This window comes from Natator depressus, chromosome 6, assembly GCF_965152275.1.
Source record: "Natator depressus isolate rNatDep1 chromosome 6, rNatDep2.hap1, whole genome shotgun sequence".
Taxonomy (NCBI): Eukaryota; Metazoa; Chordata; order Testudines; family Cheloniidae; genus Natator; species Natator depressus.
The window spans coordinates 129,853,984-129,874,194 of NC_134239.1; the positions used below are offsets into that span (position 1 = coordinate 129,853,984).

The window sequence follows — 20,211 nt, forward strand, 5'->3', positions numbered from 1 at the left end:
CTGCTAAACTTCAGAGTTTTGAGATTCAGCCTTGGGAGTCATTTGGTGATTGTTGAAAGGCGAATGGGATCTTGTCACGGCAATGACAGCGGCCCAGCCAAACACATGCCAGTGGCGATGGGGTACGAAAGGCCAACCTTAATTTATTGCTAAGTGCAAGACAGCATAGAATCAAAGCACTCAGTGGAATCACGCTGGCTTTGACTCTTCACTCCCAGCCCACGTTTCGTAGCAGGCAGGGGGCATTCATCTCGGGTACGGCTGTTCATTTTACCCAAGAAGTCACTGAACACAGGCAAGCCGACAAGAGGCAGAAGGAGGCAGCTTGATACTAGCAGAGAGAGCTACAGATAAGGCCTGCCTCTCAGTGCCCTACTCTATCTCGCACTGCACAGCAGCCTCTCCGCAGTGCTCCGATTGTCCTGCATCACAGGCCTATCTCCTTCAATGACAGCCAGATGAAAGCAGTCCCATGCGCCATTGCAGCCTTCCTCAAAGGCCATCCCCAGCTTCTGCAGTTCCAAGTATGTTCCCTGTGTGGCAGGGACGTAGGCCTGTCGCATGCTGCCCGAGAGTGTTCTGTGTTAGCTAGCCATGCCCATCAGCAGGGACACGCTGACACTGATTGTGTGGGTAACAACAGAATTAGGAGGGTCTCTGAGACTTTTTTGAACATGTGCTTTAAGAACATGAAAAATGTGACACTGCATCACAACAGCCAGGGAAATGCAAAGTGATGGGCCATGCTAATCTTGGAATAATGGCCTTCTGACAGAACGGCAGCGGCCTTTTGTCCATTTGTGACACTACATGATTAGCATGCCAACTTGTTTCGGTACTTCTGTGTTTTTTATGATTCATTTAAAAAAAATCCTTCCTGAAAGGTTCTTTAAAATACACATTATTTCATCCAGGAGATTGGAATGATGACTCCTTCAAATACGTATTTAGATAGACATTGAAAAGATGTTGTTGTCTGAATATAAATTATACGATTTGATAAATAATACATGTGATTATGTTTGGGTGGTTTTTTTTAAACATATGTTGCTGTTTCCCCCAGCAGATGGGAATGACGCCTTTGCAGCTGCTCCCATCAATCAGGTAAACACGTATTTCCAACAGTTACAGAGAAGGATTCTTGTATATTTCAGTAGTGTGCCTCAAGAACCTTGCAAGCAGTCAGCCTGAAAGGACAATGGAATGATCATATGCAATCGCTGCTAAAGCCAAACTTTTCAAGGGCAGATGCACACTTGGGCTGCAGAAGTGCATATATATGTAACATCAACAGACCCCCATTGTCAACAGGCAGGATCGGACCTGGGACCTCTGAAGCTAAATGCATGAGCCCCAAGGCCATGTGCTAAGGCTGTCGCTGACTCATTAATCTCTAAAAAAGAAAAGGAGGACTTGTGGCACCTTAGAGACTAACCAATTTATTTGAGCATGAGCACAAAAGCTCATGCGCAAATAAATTGGTTAGTCTCTAAGGTGCCACAAGTCCTCCTTTTCTTTTTGCGAATACAGACTAACACAGCTGCTACTCTGAAACCAAAATTAATCTCTAAGCGGTCTCAGTGCCACTAGAGGGGACAGAACACCACACCCAGGAGGTGTGTGGGTTACTAGAGAGGCAGGGACACTTGCATTCATTGGGAATGCAATCATGCATGCAGTGGCAACTGAGATGCTGAACTTGACATTAGCAGGCTCATTGCCCTACCTCCTGGGGGAGTAGTGAGCATAAATACTTCAGACGAGTGTGAAACACTACTGATGAAAAGCGCTGTATAAGAGGGAGGTATTATTACTGTTTCCAATTGACATTCAAGCGTCACTTGATTGCACACGTGCTGTGTGGTCTCTCTCTCTCTGTATATACACATGCTTTCTCTGCCAATGCATCTTTACCTTTAATTTTTAAAAACATATTCTTAAGCCTTTTTATTACGGACATCTCTCTGTGTCTGCCTATAGCCTTTCTACAGTGCCAGTCCCCATTGTATCCAAGGCTCTTTGTGTGTGCGTCTGTGCAGCATGCTGGCCTTTGCAAATAGGTCAGAGTGCTTTTTTAGACGTGAGCAGCCTTCGCCCTCCGTCTATAGACAGGGGAATGCCCTGTCTGACTAGTAAAGGGCGGCGTCGATGGTTATGAATCCTTAGAGCTTACAGCCCTGTCCTGTAGTGGTGGAGGGATGCTGGGGAAACTGGTTGAGAGGGTCTCACTCTGGCAGAAGTTTCACCCAAGTGCCAGAAAAGTACAGTAAGTAGAACTTGAGGAGGGGAGAGGGGAGAATGAGGATTTTGTTTTTTAAATGTTCACCTTGTTTAAATGTTCACCTTTGTTTTTTAAATGTAACAGTGACGAGCATTGTTAGGGGAGCCGGCTGTACTACAGAAGTGGCTAGGATGGCACGATGCTTATTGACCTGCAGGTTTGCTACAGTATGTAGTGACATGGACTAGACAGGCGGACATTTTCCATTTTGCCTGGGGAAAAATAACCCCGTGAGTTCACATTAATTATTATTGTCAGCAATGTTGAGCAACTGAGAAAACCATGGGAAGCCTCTATCACACTGTTTGAATAGCAGGGGTCAAATTCGGTAATCTTTGCAACTCCCTGCAGTGATTGTTTCATTGGAGGAGCAGGAACTACACTATTCTAATGCCCCCCACCCACAGCAAAAGAACCATGGCTGACTGGCTGGGGTGCTACCTTCAGAGTTGGGAGACCAGGATTCAAGTTCCTGGTCCATACAGACTTATTGTGCTTACACAAGTCACTTAGCATCTCTGGGTATGTCTGCACTGCAAGCCCAGGGTTAGTGGGACTCAAGTCAGCTGAACTTGGGTTAGCAAATGCAGGGCTTGAGAATCTACACTGATTGCTAACCCTAGGTTGAGAATTTTCAAACCCAGGCTTGAACCTGGGCCTCTGGTATCCACACTGCAGCATGCAGATCTGTGTCCAACCAACCATTTCCCAGACTCCCTAGAGCCAGGGCTTAATTTGTGCCAGGGCTTGCCAGCGCTGAGCTCCAGCACCTCTAGGCTTGGTGGTTCATAGCCCTGGCACCTCTGGGCTTGCTGCATCAGGTTTGAATGTTAAAAAAATTCCATGAGCCCCAGCACCTAATTGCTTGAGCCTGAGCCTTTCCTCTTACCTCTCGCCTCTCACCAGGCCTTTCCACCAGCCACAAGTCCCGCTGTCTTTGGTTCTGGACTTGCTTGTTGGCCCTCTCCAGAACTTCAACCATGAGTTCATCACAGAAACACTTGCCTTTGAATGGTCTATGAAAGTACGTTGGCCTGGGCTTCTGCTGCAGCGTGGGTGAATTGTGGAGGTCCTGTAGAGGTCGAGGGCTTGGATCAGGACAAGACAGAGGGTTATTGTCTCAAATAGCTCCGTGCAGGCACACAGAAACAAATCCCTGTGGAATTTCAAGGACATAAAATGATACTTTTCCAAACTGAACTTCAGTATATTGTGAGAGGGCAGCTTCAGGCCACAGAAGCTACCTGGGCACAGCCTGGTTAAACACAGCAAAAGAATTGCAGGCACAATGGTAACTTAAAAATGCAAAGCTGCTCTTTTAATTTTAGAAAATTGCAAAACTACTTAGGGCGGGAGGGAGGAAGTAGCTGTCATCAGTGGCTATGCTACAAAAGCTTGTTCTATGATTTCAGGCCTTCCACATTGTTTATGAGAAGGTCATGAGAGACAGTACCAAAAGCCTTACTAAAGTCAAGATACACTACATCTACTGCTTCCCCCCTAGCCACAAGGCTTGTTACCTTGTCATAGACAGCTATCTGGTTGGTCTGACATGATTTGTTCTTGACAAATCTATGCTAACTGTTACTTATCACCTTATTATCTTCTAGATGTTTGTAAATTGATTGCTTAATTACTTGCTCCATTATCTTTCTGGGTACTGAAGTTAGGCTGACTGGTCTATACTTCCCTGGTTTGTCCTTATTCCCTTTTTTATAGATTGACACTATATTTGCCCTTTTCCAGTCCTTTGGACTCTCTCCCATCTTCCATGACTTTTCAAAGGTAATCACTAACGATTTTTCCCATGTTTCTAGCATTAACAGAAAGTCCTTTCTTCCTGCTCTGTGGGTCTGGTATGTCTAGGAATGGCCTTTAGTGTGGGGCATAATATGGTATTCTTGTGACTGTCTCATGAGTAGCATAAAACATATAGAATTGAAATGATGAATTACAAAAATATTTATCTTTGGGGGCCATTTCCCCCCACTTTATTCAGACAAATAGTCCCACTGAGGTCTCCATTCAGTTGAGCAATATGAACAAGATTTGGCCACAGTTTCAGATGTCTAGAAATTATCCCTGTTCTGTGGGAAAGAGAGGCATAATTTGAATCAGGGGTATAAAAATACAGCACTGTACTGTCGATCTAAATATGTGCTGTTCCACTTCCTAAAGTACTTTGTCTAGGAGCTAACGAACGGCCACAGACAGTAATGTAAGTATGATGCACTTTAACATGTTCTAGGGTTCCCTTCAGTGTTTCACCAAGTGGCAAGCAAAAGGTGGGACAATTTATCTAAGAGTATTAATAATAATTCCTTAGTTGTCTTGCGGTAGCACTCAGTGTGCTAGGTGCTGTCCACACACAGAGGAAGTCCCAGTCACTGCCCTGCAATCAAAGGACTTCTCTTCAGTAGGTAGTTGGCCAAGCAAAGAGAGGATCTACACTCCATGGCATTCCTCTGTTTTGTCTGTCTGTAATATGGTCACTCTTGAATATCAATTGCTCAGTTCCAGAATTTCTGGGACGGTTCTAGGCATCAATAAGCAGAAAGCCTGGTCATTCTGGTGGAAATCAGAAAACAGGAAAAACCTGATTTAGAGGAAAATCTGGTCCATGGGCTGTCTGGTCCTGCAGATAGAAATGTTTCATGTGCTGGGTAACAACATGAAAGAACTCCAGGTTTCTAAAACTAAACTGACATTTTATTCAGAGAACTTTACAGAGATGTTGCCACTGCAGCTGGCATTCCAGCCATGTGCACACAGACTGACTTCCTGGAGCGTCTTGAAACTTGTGCTCCTCCCTCCAATTTCCATGCAGTTTCTATATGGAGGATTCTCTCTGGCACCCCCTACTGCTAACGTATTACAGGCAGCAGCTTAACATGCTGCTTTCTCTCTGGGTGTGTAGTTTGGTCTACAGAAGTATTGAAGGATGCAACTCTCTAGTTTAAATATGTTTTAAGTTCAGTTTTAATTAACTAATGGATTTTATCCTTGCAACAACCCTGTAAGGGAGGGAAGTGCTATTATCTCTCACATTAATACAATGGTATAGCATGCAGGCCATTTTAAACAGGGAAAGGTTTAATTACAATAAACACTGTTCAGAACGGTACATTGTCTAGCAAAAATTTGGTCAAAATCCCCAAAACTGTAGACAGAATAGTTCACAATTGAATGGTCCTTTGGATTATTAAAGTGATGAGTTAAAGCAATTGCCCAATTCAGCTAGGCCATAAAGATTGTGCCAGAAGGTATCCTTGTTCATCTGTTGATAGCAGACTGCATGCACTATGGTCTCTGCTACTGCAGATATTAGGTGTTCTTCAGGACCTAGTCTAATTAGAAAACAAACACAGGATGATCCGAAGAGAGTCCATAAAAACCAAACTGCCAAAAAGGGCAGCAAAAGTACAAGCTGACTAATGGTTTACTTAAATTAGGAGGATTCAAAAATGGCAGCATGAGCCGACAGGAGAGAACTCTTCACACTGCCATTGTAGGTGTTAAAATATACTCTTCTGGGGTCTGTTCTGTGAATTGCAAAGTACAATAAAGGCAACCTGCTGTGTAATGATTTATTCATCTTAGCAGGTATTTATTAATATACAAAAAACCCGTTGGTGGTGAGGCTTAACTTCTCTTGGGATCATTATATGGTTTTATGTTGCAATATAAATTACCAGCCCAAATGATTCCAGTGATTTTTATTTCTAAGAAACTGTGGCACAAAGGGCCATTAATTAGCTCATCTGCAACAATGAGAACATTCTGTACCAAAAGCAGCAATTGATACCACAAAAAGGAGTATGTATCTGGGGACACTGTGCCAGGTTAAACGAAACTGCATTGGCTGATGGCAAAAAGATGGCATTTAATGGTAATTAACTCAATAAAAATGACTAACTCCAGTTACCAGAGTTTACTCACCTTAGGGTGAAACCCCGCTTTTGCAGAGGAGCCAGCCGAAAATTTATTGAACCACATAGGAATATAGGAACATAGGAATAGTCCTCTTGGATTAGACTGCTGGTCTGTCTAGTCCAGAGGTGGGCAAACTATGGCCCGCGGGCCACATCCGGCCCGCGGGACCCTCCTGCCCGGCCCCCTGAGCTCCTGGCCTGGGAGGCTCCCCCCAGCCCCCGCACTGCTGTCGCTCTCCCCCGCAGCCTCAGCTTATGGTGCCGCCAGTGCGATGCTCGGGGCGGCGGGGCTGCGAGCTCTGGGGCAGTGCAGCTGCAGAGCCAGGCCGGACCCGGTCTCTGGGCTGCGCGGTGCGTGGCTGGCTCCGGCTGGGTGGTTCGGCTGTAGGGCAGCCAGCCACTGGTGCTCCAGGCAGCGCGGTAAGGGGGCAGGGAGCGGGGGAGTTTGGGGTGGTGGGCTGGGAACAGGGGAGTTGAAGGAGGGTAGGGGTCCCGGGGGGGCAGTCAGGAAGGAGAGGCGGGGTTGGATGGGTGGCGGGGGGCAGTCAGCGGCAGGGGTTCCGGGGGCAGTCAGGGAGAAGGTGGTTGGATGGGGCAGGGGTCCCGGGGGGGCCATCGGGGACAGGGAACAGGGGGGGTTGGATGGGGCAGGAGTCCTGGGGGGGCCGTCAGGGAGCGAGAAGCAGTGGGGGGTCAGATAGGGGGCAGTGGCCGGGCCACGCCTGGCTGTTTGGGGAGGCAGAGCCTCCTCTAACCGGCCCTCCAAACAATTTCGGAAACCTGATGTGGCCCTCAGGCCAAAAAGTTTGCCCACCCCTGGTCTAGTCCATGATCCCATCTCTGGCAGGGTCTGGCACCATATGCTTCGGAAGAAGAGGTAAGAATCCCAGTAGTATACAGTTATGGGATAATCTGCCCCCAGTGGAAATTTCCTCCTGACCCCAATATTTAAATGTTGGGCCACACCCTGAATCTTTTGGGGTTATAGCCCTTCCAGAGCTCTTAGCTGTGTTTTTACCATATTTACCATATAACACTGGATGTTCCTGTTATCACAATAAATGGCCAATTGTTGTTCAATCCAGCTAAACTCTTTGTCTCACTGACATCATGTGACAATGAGGTCCATTGTTTAACTATCTGTTGTATGAGAGCATGTTTCTTTTTATCAGTTCTGACTGTTCTCTTGTTCTTATGAGACGGGGCGAACAGACGCTCCCATTCTACCCTCTCTAAACCATTGAGTATTTTGTATTTTTTAATTGTCCCCCCTCTTAAGTGGTACATTGCATCACAGGAGTTTAGTTTGTGAGCCTGATATCCCTTATGGAATAGACTCCCCACCCTGCCTGGACTATATTTCCCAAAATGGACCCACAATAATGTGATTCCCATGATGGATCATGCAGCTCACGCAGGAGGTTATATTCATTGCGTTATGAGAAGCTGTCGTCCTCCAGGGGGCCCAGCCTATAGAAGAGAATGAGGGGCCCAGACTATAATTTCCACAAGGCAATGTGCTGATAGAGAAGTGAAGTTTACTGGTTTTCTCAACAGGTTCAAAACTCAATGTTTCAGGTCAATCCAAACAATCAAATGTTCTGATTCAGCTTGAAATGACAGAAAAGTGAAATGTTGGCTTGTACCCAGCTTACCAAGTGATCCTGATCGCTCTGTATCAGTGGCCTGCCCGCTGCATTATTGACCAGTCCCGCATTTTTTGTGACTCACAGCCTGATACCAAGATCTGCTGCTCTCTTCCAATGAGTGAATGATTTCAGGGTGGACTGGAATTCCATTCATCTGAGTTCAGACAAACAAAAACAAAAGAACCCCAGATATGATTATCCTTATTTCTTTATTTTTGCAAAGTAGATTTACATTTTAAATGGAATAAGTAAGTTCAAATAATCAAGCCAATAGCATGTGCCTGTGTTCAGATTGCTTACTTTGCCCCTCAATTCTTTCGACACCCAGATTTGCTGATATACCAGGCACAGGTTAACTAGGTCTGACTGTAACAGGTTACCGAAGAGAGCTTGCATCTGGCATAAGCCAATTATTAGAGTAGATAACAGGATCCTTTCGAGCCTCCAGCCCTGAGCCACAGAGACAGCTGCTCAGTTAAGCCTTCAGAATCCCTCAGAAGTTTTTACAATAAGGTTCTGAAGTTCATCTTTTAAGAGAAACTCCCATAGTATGAACGAGTTGGGGAGCTTTCTTAGTGAAAGTTTAAAAGTTCCAGAATGTCTCAGTGGTATTTTAGCATTGAGCCCTAGATTCAGTCATGTGAAAAACCAGGTTGCATGTAGTTCTTTTTCTTTTTCTCTTTCTTTTTCTCACATTCTCTTCAGAAGTTGCGTCGCATTCCTCTTGGAGAGGTCCCTGTTGTAGGACTAAATTTAAGCTTTAAAATCTAAGGATCTAATGACATGAGCAATGAAGAATAGAAGTAACCAAATAGCAAGACTTCACCCTCAGATCCTCAAACCTCTTCAACAGACACCCTCCACCCCCCCAAAGCAACAACTGGTCAGCAGTGCATCAAATTATGGCCACCTTTTAAAATGTTAAAAGGTGGATTTATTGGAAGCCCATGGAAAAAACACTGTAGAAAAGATAAATAGAATTCAAAAATCTGCAGCAATGATAGATAAGAGGAGGAGGGCATTTCTGGACTTTATAAACATAAATTATGCTGTTAAATGTTTTTGGAAGTCATAGTCAAATAGGGTAAAAAAATTACTGTCATACATGCAATGATAGATCAATGAAATGTATCAAATGAGTATTGAACATGTATGTGTCATAGTGTAATGATATCACCTCTTAATTTAATGATCATTTCTAAAGAGGTCACGTAAAATTATGCCATATTTTTGTACAGTTTGGTTCTCTTTAGCTATCAAGCTGACTTGTACTGATCGCTGAGCCTGGACTTTATTTCCAATGACTATGACAATCATGTGTGATCTGTGATTACTCCTCTTTCATTTTTGCCCCATATGTAAGAGGCCCTTTCTTCAGCCTTTGCTCAGGTATAAATGCTGTGAACACTCCAGCACTGGGCCCCCAGACTGATATTAAAGAAATTAAACAGAAAACAATCTATGAGCCAAAGCCTGCTGGGTGTCTCTCTAGAGTATCAGGCAAAAGCCTCTATCGCACAAGAAGCAGAGTGCCCTCCTGTATTTTCAACTCCTGGTCAAGAACAAATTGTGTAAAACCAACCTCATTTCCTTCATTGATGTGGTTACTGGCCTAGTGGCTGGTGGAGAAGCAGTAGATGTGATACATCTTGATTTTAGGAAGGCTTCTGACACAGTCCCGTATGACATTCTCATAAGCTAAATGGGAAGACGTAGTCTCTAGACTACCTTACTGTAAGGTGGGTGCACAACTGGTTGAAAGACCATACTTAAAAAGTAGTTATCTGTAGCCAGTCAATTCATTTTATCATTGAATTGTGTTATTGTCAGGTGAACCCATACAGTATGTCACAAATACTCAATGTGTGATGAATAGATTTAAGTAGGATAGGAGTATAAGATTGACAAGTATTTAGGAGTGATGAGTTTGTATTAGGTATGTAAGTAAAACAAGGCTGTAATGCAATAGACTAAGGCCTGTAAGATTTCAGCTTAGCCACACTAGGCCTCAGGCTTAAGGAGCCTAGACATGAGTGGGTGACCCAAGACTGACCCTATGCCAATAAAGCCACAAGATTACTGTAAAGGATGTGCCAATAATTGATGTTACAGAAAAATAGATTGCAATGTACCGATCTAGACCTCATGGCACCTGATTGTGATGTCACGGAATGTTCTGTTCTGACCACAGGTCACCTGGGAAACAAGTTGACGTAAATGTTAATAAGATCCTAATAAGAAAAAAGCGGAAATAAGAGAACCACCTATGAAAAGTGGGGCACCCAAAAATTTATGGGGTGTGGAAGTACAGGTAAGGAAAAGGAGGTTGGAGCCCTCATGCATATGCATAAGGTGTTAGGCGTGGTCAGAACAACAAGATAAAAAGGTCCCCTGGTCAGGTTAAAAGTGGGAAGATGCTTAGGGGAGATCTCACTGGGAAGACCCCAGCAGGAACCACCCCTCTACCAATGACCCCCTGTGGAGAGATCCACCAGACGCCATAGTATCTTTGAGTATATGAGCATGAATATGGCATTAGTTACTGCATGGACACTTGTAGGTTTTATATATTTGTTTGTGATTGTAACCTTAATCATCTGTTTAGCAAAAACTTACAAAAAAGACAAGATTTCTTATTTATGACTGTGTGTGTAGTCACAGTCTTCATTCTTCATGTGTTCCTAGAGTCTCTAAATCTAAGACCACCCTATTGGTCTTAAAACCATGGCCACACAGGAGCGGGACTCACTATAATTCACCACAGAACTCTCAATTCAATTTAAAATATAGGTTACATATCAATGGTTTGCGGTCAAACTGGGAGTGGGGGTGTATCTGGTGGAGTCCTGGAGCAATCAGTCCTGGGTCTGGTACTAGTCAATATTTTCACCAATGACTTAGATAATGGAGCGAAGAGTATGCTCATAAAATTTGCAGATGACACCAAGATGGGAGGAGTTGAAGCATTTTGGAGAAGAGGATTAGAATTCAAAATGACCTTGACAAATTGGAGAATTGGTCTGAAATCAACAAGATGAAATTCAGTAAAGACAAGTGTAAAGTACTACACTTAGGAAGAAAAAAAACCAAATACGCAGCTGTCAAGTGGGGGATAACTAGCTAGGTGGTAGAACTGCTGAAAAGGATCTGAAGGTTCTAGTGGAACACAAATTGAATATGAGTCAACTATGGGACATACCTGTGAAAAAGGCTAATATTTTTTGGTGCATATTAACAGGAGTATTTTGTACAAGACACAGGAAGTAACTGTTCCACTCTATTCAGCACAGACAATGCCTCATCTGGAGGACTGTATCCAGTTCTGGGCACCACACTTTAAGAAAGATGTGGACAAACTGGAGAGAGCCCAAAAGAGAGCAACAAAAATGATCAAAGGTTTAGAGAACCTGACCCCTGAGGAAAAGTTTTTTAAAAGTTCACTTGTTTAGACTTGAGAAAAGAAAACTGAGTGGGGGGACTTGATAACAGTCTTCAAATATGTTAAGGGTTTTTTAAAGAGGATGGTGATCAATTGTTCTCCATTTCTGCTGAAGGCAGGACAAGAAGTAACAGGCTTCCTCTGTTGGAAGGGAGATTTAGGTTAAATATTAGGAAAACATTTCTAGCTATAAGGATAATTGAGCTCTGGAGCAGGCTTCCATGGGAAGTTGTGGAATCACCATCACTAGAGGTTTTTAAGGACAGGTTGAACAAACACCTGTCAGGGATGGACAAGGTTTACTTGGTTCTGGGCTGGACTTGAGGTCTCTCTAGTCCTACATTTCTGTGATTATTTAAGACACGGGGCATTGAGGTGCAGCACCTTGTAAGATCAGGTCAAGAACAGCTGATTGCTGCAGGCAGAGGAGAGAAATCCAACTTTCTGGGGGTATGATTATTTTTGGGAAGAATCTGCAATTTAATAGCCAGTTCTAAGAATGACATGCATCCGATGAAGTGGGTGTTCACCCACAAAAGCTTATGCTCCAATACGTCTGTTAGTCTATAAGGTGCCACAGGACTCTTTGCTGCTTTTACAGAACACGGCTACCCCTCTGATAAGAATGAGTTAGCATAAAACTCAGCCGTATGATAGCATTGGCTCAAGAGATGAGGCCACTGAGTTAGCAAGTGCCTTATTTATAAATGTATAGAGCAGATCTGGGGGCTTTACATTAACGTAGAGCAATAGAACAATTATTGATGTGATTTTATGAAAGAGCAAAACATGCAGTGACCTGAAAATTTCCAGGAGACGAAAGCTGTTTCTTTCACTGAATGGCATCTAAACACCAAGCCCCAGTGACTAGAAATATTGACGGCATTATTAAAATGGGACTTTTAATTTCATATTAAGATCATTTTAAAATTGGCATGCAGGAATTTAATTATGTGTAAGCCCCAGTTCTAGCAGTTTGCTGAAATTAGTTTGCAGTTTTCTTTTACACATAGCCTGTAAAGTGTAATTTAACATCTTGTATAAAGGGAATAATGCTCTTAAATTGTTGGTGGCATGGCAATTGCACTGACCTCTTTTAAGTAAATTCAGTACTCGCAGATTACTGTACTCGCAGATTTGCATGTATTGCTACATGGAGAAGTAGCAAACATATCAGGTGGGAGAAGTGCAAGCAAAGCTTCATCCGTATTAATAAAGATTAAAGGGGTCAAATACACTCCAACCAATGTAAAGCCTGAATAACCCTCAGCTACTGAACTAGCAGATTGCAGTGCCTCTCTGCCACTTGTGTTAGGACCAGATCCATGGATGCTGCAGCAGCTTTCCTGCCCCAGCATGGTGCTCTGTGCGTGGGTCATGTGGAAGAGGGGCAGCATGACACTTCTGTCCGTGGCTCCTCCATGAATGCACAAAAGGGCTGAAGTCTCCTGGGGGGTGAAGTGTCCTCTATAGCAGGATTCTGTTCTAGGCAGGTTCTTATTCTGCCATCTTGACTATAAGGTGTGAATGCTTGCCGTTGTGCACTAAGTGATGTGACTAACATCTGTGTGGTTCTTTCTGTGGGTCCGTCTGCACAGCAAAGAAAAAGCCTGGTCTGCCGGGCTGTTTCATTGCTATGCAGACTCCTGGGCTCAGGCTGGAGCCCAGGCTTTAGGACCCTGCAAGTGAGAGGATCCCAGAGCTTGGGCTCCAGCCCAAGCCTGGAAGTCTACACAGCAGTGAAATGGCCCCACAGCCTGAGCCCTGCAAGCCCGAGTCAGCTGTCACAGGGCAGTCAGGGGTTATTCTTTGGTGTGTAGTCACACCCTGTGTCTCATCCTCTTCCCAGGGGGAGAGGTGTGTGTGTAGGGAGCAGTAGGTTTTTTTAATAAACATGTATTGTACACTCTGCTCTGTGTTTATATTGGAGAAGGCAGGTCAGAGAGATGCACCTTGCACTTGGAGCAGGAGGTGGTGAGGTTTGGGATGGTTCCTTAGTTCCAGTGGGAGTTGAGTCGAAAGTCTTGGCCTAGCCCCAGAGAAAATTGTCTCCTACACAGATGAGCTATACCCTGGTGGTATTATTGGTATTACCATAGTGCCTAGGAGCCAGAGTCATGGACTAGGACCCCATTGTGGTAGGCGCTGTATAAACTCAGAATAAAGAGACAGCCCCTGCCCCAAAGAGCTTCCAATCTGAGTATGACATGAGACAAGAGATAGGGAAGTACAAGGAGACAATGAGGCAGTACTGGTCAGCAGGCTAGGCCGTGGTCTCAGCTCACCAGCAACCCGTCCCATTGCCAGGTTTTTGGGAGGACTCATGGCGCAGGTGTTTTAAGGAGGGTGTTGAAGGAGCATAATGAGGGAGCTTTGTGGCTGTTACAGGGAGCTTCTCCCAAGTGCGAGGGGCAGCAGAGGCGAATGTGAGAAAGTATTTGTTTGAATATTTAATAAGTGAATGATGGACCAAGTGAGTGATGGACCAATAGGAGGTGAGCATGGACAGATTGAGAGCAAATGAGAGAGGATAGGTAGAGTGGGGATTGACTGTGAAGAGCCTTGGATAGGCAGAAGAGGGGGCCAGGAGAGGGAAGCAAACAGAGAGGTGATATGGTCAAAGTGACAGGCTAAGAAATTAGAGAGACGAGGTGTGTGTGGTGATGTCTTTTATTGGACCAACTTATGTTGGTGAGAGAGACAAGGTTTTGAGCCACACAAAGCTCTCACCAAGAGAAGTTGGTCCAATAACAGACAGCACCTCACCCACTTTGTCTCTCTATTATCCCGACACAGCTACAGCTACACTGCGCAGGCTAAGAAACGATATTTGCAGCAGCATTTGCACGGATGTGGGGCAAGGTTGCATTTCTCAAGAAAGGGAGTTACAGTAATCATGATGCAAGATGAGAGTCTGGTTGAAAGTTGGAGCTGTGTGGATGGATAGGAAAGGCCGTATTCATGGCTACTTCTACGCTGGGAGCTAGGGGAATGAATCCCAACCCTCCTGGATTGTGTGGGTATGTACTCAGGAAAGCTAGCCTGTGTCACTGCTCCCATGGCCCATACTACCATATCTACATGACTACCATGTTCAGTGCGCTCGCTTAATAGTAGGTAGTGCAAGTATATCTGCTCAAGCTGGGAATCCCACCCTCAGCTCCAAGGGTAGATGTGGCCTTCGAGATGTTGTACAGAAAGACTCTGCAAGACTTACCCTGGATGTGAGGACCTAGACAGAGCACTGGGTGGAGGATGATGCCCAAATCATGGGCCTGAGTGAGGAGGAGGATGGTGGTGGTGTCCTTAGTGATCGAGAAAGAAGGGGTGCGGGGGCCGTGCGGGTAAAGATGGGGAGTTATATTTTGACCATGCTGATCTTAAGTCGCCAGTTGGACATCCCAGAGAGATGGTTTGGAGTGGAGAGGTAGGTCGGTGAATCGTCCACATAGGGGTGGTAGTTGAAACTTTGTGGATGAGATTACCAGGAGACAAGGTATAGAGGGAGAAGAGAAGGGGACTGAGGATGAAGCTATACAGAAAACTGGAGCAGGGATGAGGAGGATCCTCTGCAGGAGTACGCTGAAGGAGTGATTAGAGAGGGAAGAAGTAAAAGGGAGACCAGAGTTGTGGAAACCAAGGGAAGACGTGATCCCAAGGAGAATGTGGTAGATAGTTGAAAGCAGCTGAAAGGTTGGGGAGGATGAGGATGGAACAATGACTCTGAGCTGTGGCCAGGAAGATGTCATCAGAGCCTTTGAGAGCCACCTCTGCGGCGTGGCAGAAAGTTCCGCTGGACCTGAGGAGCAGAGTTAACCACGATCCTCATTTTGGAGTGTTAGGTGAATTTTTAGATATTCTAGGCCCAGGTAATTTGGCACCCGAGAGATAACTTGACTCGATATTCTATGGGGAGTTAGTGCAGAAAGCAGAGTACAGGTTTGATATGCTCACAGTAGCTGCGTTGCCTTGGAGATGGACTCTGAATTAGCTGGTGTTTCCTCACAGCTGAAGGCTTCATGCCCCAGTATATTGCACTGCTGCAGTCTAGCCAAGAGGTAATGAACGATTATATAACTGAGGTCAGGTCATTATCCACTGGGATGTGATGGAGTGTCCTAGCCACCACAAACGGTAGAAAAAGTTACTCCTCAGAGATGCTGTTATAGCTGAGCATTATGTATTCCCTGACCAATAGGTACAAAATCGGGATTCACACAGAATTAAACAGCAGGGAGATTAAAGGGAAGGTGTGCTCAGTTTCTGTGTCATAAATTAAATAATTTTAATTTAGGAAATGGTGATTCACACCTCTGAGAGTTGATGCTTAATTTTTAGGCTATGAAAAATATTAATTAATTGAATTATTATTTATTAATGCCACATGCATATCCTATCTCGAGGCACACTGACAACAAAATATTTAAAAACTTATAACTTTTATGTGATTTAATTTGACTTACTCGGTGACGTGAGACTGGAGTCCCATTGTGCCAGGTGCTGTACTCTCAATGCAAATGCCGATCCTTGACCTGAGGAACAGAACATCCAAATAGACAAAAATAGCAGTTAACCGAAGCACCTCACAGGGAACCAACTGGTGTGAATGACTGAACAATTGGCTATTTGATAGTCCTACCTTTGTAAGGCCAAATTAATTCCTGTTTTCAAAGCATGTTGAGTTTCTTCGATGTCTACATACTAGTAATTAACTTTCCAAGATCCAAACTAAAAGACTTAGTCAATGTAGCTGATATTTGTCGAACTTTCGGAAACTTTACTAAAAATTTCTCCCGAGAAGCCTCCTATATGTGCCTGTTTCTGTTTCTTCAAGTTGTCTCTATTGTGAATTGCACTGCAATGGATTGGGTGTTGGAGTGATTTTTGACAAGTAAAAATAAGCTTTGGATATGCCTCCCTTCTGTGTTAATGAACCACTCTTGTCATTTGAAAGTAAAAGACGTTTTACTTATGGTGAACATGAGAAAAATGGTGTAGGCAAAAACAAAATAGTCTTTTCCTGAAACCAGGAAAAAATTGTTAGCTTTGCTTTCTGCTCTGTGCTTTCTGTAGCTCCAGATACCTAAGACAGTTTACCTTAAGCTTTTTGCCAGATCAATATTCTGTACTCTTTAAACTTTCCTCCAAAGAATCTGTATAGGAATACTTAACCTACAATATTTACTTAAAAGTAGTATTTCCTTTATCAAAGGCAGATTCTAAAAGCCAGACATGCCTGAGAGGGATGAAAGACGTGCTCTTAGAGAATCAAACCTGATTAAAAAAAATAAATCCAGAATCTTAAATACAGGAGGAAAGATAGAGGCATAGCTAGAGAGGGGAAAGTGAAGTGACAGAGAAAGGGGTAGAAAAGGAGGAATAGAAAAGCACAAGTTAATCCTGTTTATTTAATACACTTGATACCAAAATATTACAGAGAAAGTATGTCCCTAAACAATGTATGTATGTAAATATGTCTCAGCAAACCTTTGAGGGCCATTCAGAATTCACCCCTAACATGGGGATTAATGCTGCAGAGCGGAGCCTCATTCTCAGGCAAACTAGGCATGCAGTGCAGAACTGTAAGAGAACATATAATATATAGTTTATTTGTGAAACTTTATTTTTCTCTCTTTGCCAGTACAAGTGTGTAGCTCTTGTTTAGCTTCTGTGCAAAGAAAGGCCATGCTTGGTTGAGGTATCAGGGGTCACATAGTCCTCTAAACAGACTGTTCTGCTGAGGGACATTTGGAATTTCCATCTGTCCCCTGGGAAAGTCTGAGATTTCAATGTTTCTTTTCATCCCAAGTGGGGACAATAAATTGAAATAGCCAAATTTTTTGTGGAACAACTTTCTACTGAAAAATTTTGATTTAGAAATGTCCAAACATTTCATTTTGACATTTTCAATTGAAACAAAAAAATTGACCTTTTGAAATGAAAATGTCCCATTTTGGTTTGTTGAGTTGGCCTGAAATGCTTTGTTTCAGGTTAGAGTCACCTGAAATTAAATAATCCATTTTGATTTTCCCAACAGAAAATTGAAATTTTTCAGCAACACTGAAAATTCCCGATCAGCTCTGGTTACAACTAGGTACAGGGACAGAACACTCAATGGGCGTGGCCTTGGGATTTCCAGCTGTTACTCACTCGGGTGGGAAGAGAGTGGAGTTTGTACTGCTTCCCTCAATCCCACACCACGGGGTAGGCATGGAAGCTGGGTTCCTGGAGATCTGTGGGGAGTCGGGGACAGTTTTAGGAAGGCTCTGCATGAGCCGTTGCAAGAGCTGTTCCCATGGTGCCTCCCCAAATCCCCTCCTCCAGGAGTGGGAAAGCTGATTTTATGATGGAGGAACTGGCAGGAGGAAATGCATGTGGAGTCAGCATTGACTTGTGTAGGGAATGGCAAATGTATGATGCCCTGGAGAACAGCCACTACTCTCCTCCTGTTTGAGGAACACCTGAAAGGGGGCTTTCACAGGACTGGAGCAGAAGAGGTAATAGGCTGAAGAACCATCAATCCCTCCCACCCTCATGTTCACTGTTGTCATTTAACATTTGAATTATAGCAGTACCATCCACACAGATGTGCTGCTTTCAGCTCCCTGCTCCCACGGGAGGAGTGGGAAGCTTTTGCTCCTCATTTTGATGCTAAAGGTTTGCAAAGTTGGGTGTTCAGGTGGGTAATTGTTTGATCAGCACACATAATTGTGAACTTAAATATGGGGTTGCATTTTGGCACACAGAGTTTTGGTGTACGCAAGCAGGTTTCTACCTTTGGTAATCTTGATCCTTAAATTTTGGGGGTGGGGGAGTTTAAGATAAAGAAACACAACAGAGCTGACTTCTGTGGCAATATTCTCCCTCCGCTCTGCTTTTGGGATCTGAGAGGTTTGAGTGATACTTGCACAGACATCTGCATTTCCAGCTACTTCTTAATAGGCAGCAGGTTTGAAACAAAGAAAAGGAAGTATTTCTTCACACAGTGCACAGTCAACCTGTGGAACTCTTTGCCAGAGGATGTTGTGAAGGCCAAGACTATAATAGGGTCCAAAAAAGAACTAGAAAAATTAATGGAGGATAGGTCCATCAATGGCTATTAGCCAATATGGACAGGGATGCAAAAGCATGCTCCGAAGTGTTCCTAACTTCTATTTGCCAGAAGCTGGGCATGGGCGATAGGGGGATGGATCATTTGATGATTTCCTGTTCTGTTCATTCCCTCTGTAGCACCTGGTACTGGCCACTGTCAGAAGACAGGGTACTGGGCTAGATGGACCTTTGATGGACCTTTGATACTGGGCTAGATGGCCATTCTCATGTTCTCTAAACTGAAGTGAAGACCCAAACCTTTTTAGGTCCATGAATGGCTGTGAGTAACACACATGACTCACTGGAGCAGATTCTCCCATCCTTATCCAGGCTGGGTTGGCTTGCAGAGCTTTCAATGAAATTGAGGGGTAGAGCTGGTCAAAATGTTTCCCACAAAACATTTTCCAATCAGAAAATAGGGTTTTGTCAAAATTTTCTCTGGGGAAAAATGTTTATTTAGTTAATCATTTCTATTTTGTGATCTGGAAAATCAAAATGAAAAACGTAGTGGCATGGAAATGTCCTGTTGACATATTGTTCCAATTGAACCATCGTCAAATTTTCCATGTCAACAGCTCCCATTCAAAGCTTCCTGGAGTTTTGTTTCATGAAACTTTTGGTATTTCAACATGCCGTTTCGGGTCGGAATTTCAAAATGGCTGAAATTCTCCTGTGAAAGGAAGGTTCTGTTTTTTTACCCACTGTATCAGAGAGTGCTCACTCAATGAAGTGCATCTGGGCAGGCCTGGAATTGTCATCTCCACTGTAGAGTGGGAGGAAGAGGTTCACAGCCTGGCTAGCTGTGCTACACTTTACTCTGCGAGTACTCTTGTTTAAATGAATGTAACCACTTGCAGAGTGAGGTACTACTCACTGTAAGGACAGCACAGCTGGGCTTGACTGATGGGATGAAGGTGATGATTTAAACTGAACCTTGAAAAGGGAAGTGTCTCTCCATTGGCAATAACATTGTCTTCGTGTTTCACTCCTACACTTTTATGTTGAGAATGAGGCACGGACTCATAGAATCATAGAAGATTAAGGTTGAAAGAGACCTCAGGAGGTCATCTAGTCCAACCCCCTGATCAAAGCAGGACCAAAAGATCTGCTTGGAAAAGCTCATATCTCATTATTAAAGTTTCCTGTCTTTTATACTTAATGAGTTTAAATGTTTATTTATAGTGCCTCATAGGATCAGAAGCATCAAAGGAGATGCTGATAAATCAGTGCTCCCACAGCCATGCAAAATTAAAGTTCTCTAAGAGAAATGCTCAGTTGTAACGAAGCCTTTTGTATTTTCGAGCATTTTCACATTTTAAGGAGAAAAACAGTATTTCAGTTGTCCAATAGGAATTTTAACAGGTTCTTTCTTGTCAATATGTAACATGGATTTTAGACTGTTTACGAGCAGAATAAGATTTACCTTCTGACTTTGTTTCACCTCTAAGCACATGCCCTGTGGGGTGTGATCAATACGGCACTATTGTTGAGCACATGGCATTGAGCGCACAGCCAGTGTTGCTTGGAGACCTTTAAGAAATTGAATGCAGAAACCAGGAAGAGAGTGAAAATATGCAGAATCAGTGTTTATTTCCCCCTGTGATGTGAATGCAGTCGCTTCTGCTAAGGAGGAGCGATTTCAGCTCAAATGTTCACAAGTGGGTACTTAAACTAATGCACTTCAAGGCCATATTTGGGCACCTAAATGACCCATAGGCCCTACTGTCAGAGGTGCTGAGCACCTCTGGCTCCCATTGGAGCTAATGCTGAGGTGGATTCTCAAATATGGACTTCTCTTCCTAACTTTGGCACATGATA

General features: G+C 43.9%; 1 long non-coding RNA gene across 1 annotated transcript; it reads right to left on the minus strand.

The window, feature by feature from the left end:
- Positions 1-7,883: 7,883 nt before the first annotated feature.
- Positions 7,884-19,828, minus strand: LOC141990245 (uncharacterized). The gene is made up of 5 exons (XR_012640120.1): positions 19,817-19,828; positions 17,452-17,534; positions 16,789-16,881; positions 15,765-15,833; positions 7,884-8,016 (listed from the first exon to the last, which is right to left on the minus strand). It is a non-coding gene; the product is annotated as an uncharacterized LOC141990245 (long non-coding RNA).
- Between the last annotated feature and the right edge of the window lie 383 nt (positions 19,829-20,211).